The sequence below is a fragment of the Mycetomoellerius zeteki genome, unplaced genomic scaffold (genome assembly GCF_001594055.1).
Source record: "Mycetomoellerius zeteki isolate Tzet28-1 unplaced genomic scaffold, Tzet1.0 scaffold48, whole genome shotgun sequence".
Lineage (NCBI taxonomy): Eukaryota > Metazoa > Arthropoda > Insecta > Hymenoptera > Formicidae > Mycetomoellerius > Mycetomoellerius zeteki.
This window is the reverse complement of record NW_017257479.1, coordinates 756,408-761,107: the sequence shown is the minus strand read 5'-3', so window position 1 is coordinate 761,107 and position 4,700 is coordinate 756,408. Positions and strand designations below refer to the sequence as shown.

Here is a 4,700-nt window from a genome sequence, read left to right as displayed (position 1 = left end):
CCCGACATTTTTACTGTTGCATAAAAATTTTTTTTCGTCGCGAAACTGGAAATATTATGATTGATTACTGTCGTTAGATGTCGCAACTACAAAAAATAAACAACTTCAGACATGTATGTCGACTACATGTGTCGTTGGCGTTATCCATGTGTGAAACCCGGAAACTTATTTGTACACCTAGTATGTCAAGATCAAGGTAATCGGAGAGTGCTCCCCTATACTACATATTTACCTATGTTTGTATACGTTACGCATATTGCTCGATGGCACTTATATATATGGTGAATTCGATTACTCGCACCACATTGGATTAATATACATTGAAAAGGCTATTTTATATAAAATATTAAATGCAATGGCATAATGTAATCAATAATAATCAATAATTCGATAATGAAATAATATATTTTCTATTAAATATAACATATTATTTAATTGTTTAAAATATTTATATGCTTTTACATTTAATTTTAATTTTACATATATATTTTTAGTATGCATTACTTTGGTGTTATGCGAGTGACTAAATTTGTTATTAGATTTACAATTATTCTAGTGCGAGAAATCACAACTTTGATTATGATTTAATGTACAAACGAGATTTATATAATCGCGCACTTACATGCCTATATACATGTATTATGTGTATATTACACATATACATATATATATATTGTTACATTTATATACACATATTATGTTTTACATGGATCACGGGTAAATAAAGTACATGAGTTTAAAATACATGAGTAAAGTACGAGTTTAAAGTACACACAAATTTTGTCCATTTCTTTTTTAACTTTAATTTTGTTTAACTTTAATCTTGATTTAACTTACTCTTCATCCGTTTCTAATTTCTTAGAACTAGAGTAGAATAAAAAAAGTAAGTTAATCGATATTTGTAGAAGCATTTGTTATTAAAAAAAAAAAAAATAGACCGAGTAAATTACGAGTTTGAAATACGTTTAAAGTACGAGTTTAAAGTACACGAGCTTGTCATAAAGAAAATAAAAATAGACCGAGTTTAACTCGATTTCATTTTACCCGCGCATCGCTCCGTCGCGACGTCTCCGTGGTTACCGTTCGAATTACGTCGTTGGCGGCTTGCGTGGGGGTTCGCGGCCAACTTCCGGTTGTCAGCGGGCTGCGCTTCGCCCGACAGGAGTTTCAAGCCGCTTGTGCATCGAGGATTACGTAGAGGGAACGGTAGATTCCCGAGGATTCGAGGGAACTCTCATCGGATTCCATCTCTGGCGGTGAGTACGCGCGCTATTCTTGTCGTCGTAGTCTACATCTTTTAGATACATCGCGAAATGTTGAACGACATAACGGCGATGCGGCGCACGTTGCGTGTCAAAGCGAGGTTCCGTATCGATTTTCCTCTGAGCGACGCAGTCGCGCAGTCACCCGATATCGCGGGCGAATCTGTAACGCGTCGGTTCAGCGGAAACAAGGCGGACGAAATATTCATGATGTTTTCGAACATTTTCTAATATTAGCACTAGCCTTTATTATAAATTTTATTTCCTAAGAAAAGAAATTTTATGTCGTGGAAAATTTTATCTCGGGAGATAAAATTGAGAAAGATATTTACGGTGTGAAATTGTCTAAGAAGGGAAGAATGTAAAAAGGCACGTAAAATAGAGCGAAAGGTATATACAATTCCATGCTGATGCTCGACGCTCATTTTTAGCGTCAAAATCGGTCACGTGGTCAAAATTATGAATATAATGAAACGGAAATTAGAAAATTAAAATTATCTCATTGTTTAATTTTTAATTTGCCATCAAACTCTAACGCGCAATCTGATACAGAAAGAAAACGCAAATCAGAACGGAACGTGGCGTGATTCGAAACGCCCCGTTTCCCGCGTAACGGTAGCTCTTGGCGTGCGCGCGCACTTCAGGCAGTCACGTGGCCCGTTGACTATAGCGCCGCACTTCACTGCGCTCATTCGCGATCTGTCGCGGTCCGAACGTGGTTGCGTTGTGCGTGTGCGCGCACTCGGGACGTGACGTGAAATCGTTTTGCTCCGTCGCTATTACGGCGTATCCAGCGGCACGTACGCGACCGTCGGCGTCGTCAGTGCTAGTGACAGCCAGTCACCTCCGTCGGTTCTCCAGTTGAGGAAGTCGTACCACCAGCAGACGCCAGCCTCGCCAGGTCTATCGATCCACTTCAAGGTTAGTGAGCGTAACCAAGAGCGCGCCTGGTTTGCTCTCGACGGCGCCTCGCCGTGAGAGCATTCCCCGCGAATAAGCTAATTCGTTTATATATAGAGCGTGATGCACCGCCTTCCTGTGCGCTTCAAGATATCAGGGGGTCGATTGTGTATCTTCAATTAAGTTGAAAATTATAAAAGTAAGCAAATTCACTAGAATATTCATAATTTAATTGGTCAATATCTAGTAACTTTGCTCACTTTTGTAATTTTCACCTCATTTTAAAATTCCACAATCCATCCTCAGGTCTGTTCGCGTTGTGCTTGAAATCTTACAAAATTTTTGCATTTGAATACGTATTCGTGCGTTAAAGAGAGAGAGAGAGAAAGTGAAGATTCCCTGAATGCAAAAGATGCAAGCAATGCGAAAGACTTATTATCTTCCCGTCCTTCGGCGCCGGTTTCAACGGGGCGGATACGAGAGATCGATCCGCGATAGAACGCAGTGAAGATTAATCGAGCTTCTCGTACTTACTTGACTTCGTACTTAACCCTTAGTCACACACATTGAGTCATTTGTGTCCCGTGTTAATTTTCATCACTTTAACAAAAGTTATTAAGTAATTTTTATACATATATTTTAATATCCTTAGAAAGTATTTTTAAGGATATTATTTTTAAGGTTGTGTATTTTTGAAAAAATTTGTTACAACTAATTGATGTTTCTAGTTTTTCAAAGAAAAGAAATGTGCACGATATTAATCGTGTGATGTTAATATCTGTTAAAATTAATATCCTTGAAATTTCTTAGAGTGAAATCTCACTCCAGAAGAGTTAAAATACTACCACTGTATAAAAAAAGCGAAAAATTTGCACTCTCTTGAATAAGAGTGGTAGATTTTCAATCTTTTTTTTGGAGTGCGATTTTACACTTTTGAAGTGAGATTCATTTCAGGAAAAGAGTGAGATTTCTTTTCTTTAGAGTGAATCTCACTCCAAAAAAAAGAGTGAAAATCTGCCACTCTTATTCAAGAGCGCAAATTTTTCATTTTTTTCAATAGTGTTTGACAGTATTTTAATTCTTTTGGAGTAAGACTTCACTTCAAGAAATTTAGAGAGTATGATTAGGGCATGGCGATACAGACAGATAAATTTGTTTTTTGTGGTTTAGGTAGCGATCATTCAATTTTTTTCTAAAATGAAAAAAATGAAAACTAAAAATTTTCTCCATTATTTGCAATGATAAAAAATTTCTTTTGTCACATTTCCGTTCTTAGCGAAAATGTTACATGTCGCTATCCAAGAAGTCGATTGTGTATCTTGAAATGAGGTGAAAATGACAAAAGTGAATAAATTCTGTACAACGTGTTGACAAACGATATTAAATATTCTATTGAACTTGCTCACTTTTGTTATTTTCAAGCTGTACAATGTAGTTATGGTTCAAGGTACACAGACCTTTTAAATTACACTCGTTTTTTTTATTTAATATGAAAGAGATATATATTTGAAGTTTGGAGGGCGAAAGCGAGAAAGAAAATTTTAATGCAGTCCAATGTAGTGACAAACAAACGGGTCTAAAGTGATACGAATAGATTTTCGATTGTGCAACTACTGAGGAAAAATAAAATTGATAATATTGCGAAGTCGCCGTTGTAATCAGCCAGATGACGAACCCTTGGGAGTATTCGAGCATCCACGAGGCAATTTAAATACGATCGTGAATACATAATCCGAGACCGACGTATTATTTCTTAGTGATTCTTTAATGAGTTTGAAATTAGTTCTTCGTCGGCAGGGAAGTTAGCGGGAAAGTCGTGGTCGTTTTGACGTGAGAAATTTTCGTAATTGAGAACTTGGCTCCACTTTTCGCTGTGGCGAAAATGTTTTCTCTCCACGAAAAAAAACTAAGATCTCGTAATTTATTTACGCTCGTACGGTATTCGAGATCTCCCACTTTTCAAAAATTAATTAATATACGGCTGTCAATTGAGTCTCCCAACAAATTTCCGCCTTGCGCGCGGGGATAAAATCAATTTGAAATTCATCGATGAATCTGTCATTGCAAAACAGCTTGGAGATATTGGGATATCCTGTATGTATGCGCGCATGGCGACACTACGCCGTTCAATTTTCCGATTGAAATTTCCGATCGACGTATCGAAATTAAATTCGATCCCTCGTCAGTCGAGTAATTATTATAAATATGTTTACAGACAACTTCTACAATAATTCATCACGGATAATTGAGCTCGTGCGTAATTATGTTATTTTTCTCATATTTGTTTCTCAATATTCAAAAGTGTTATGTTCAAATGCGGATTTTACATTCGGATTTTATAAAACTTTCCTATTATTTTCGTATGTCACGTTGTTTATCCTTGTTTTAGAATTGAGAATATTTATTGGAATAAACAAATGCTGATTGTATATTTTTCAATTGCATTTTAAACAAATTACAAAGCCATTTTGGGCGTTCAACCCGGACTTTGGGATAAAATTTTATTTATAATTCTACACTGAAAAAAAAGATTGGCTG

At 36.4% G+C, this 4,700-nt stretch overlaps 1 protein-coding gene across 3 annotated transcripts in view; it reads left to right on the top strand.

Annotated features, from left to right (window-relative positions):
* Positions 1-1,139: 1,139 nt before the first annotated feature.
* Positions 1,140-4,700, top strand: part of Snap25 (Synaptosomal-associated protein 25kDa) — a 49,047-nt gene continuing 45,486 nt past the window's right edge. For 2 of the 3 annotated variants that reach the window (XM_018455370.1, XM_018455373.1), the window contains exon 1: positions 1,970-2,183. The gene's annotated coding sequence lies outside the window, so the exon portion shown is untranslated. Of the gene's footprint in view, positions 1,257-1,969; positions 2,184-4,700 lie in introns of those variants that run through there. The other variant, XM_018455372.1, reaches the window with a different exon arrangement.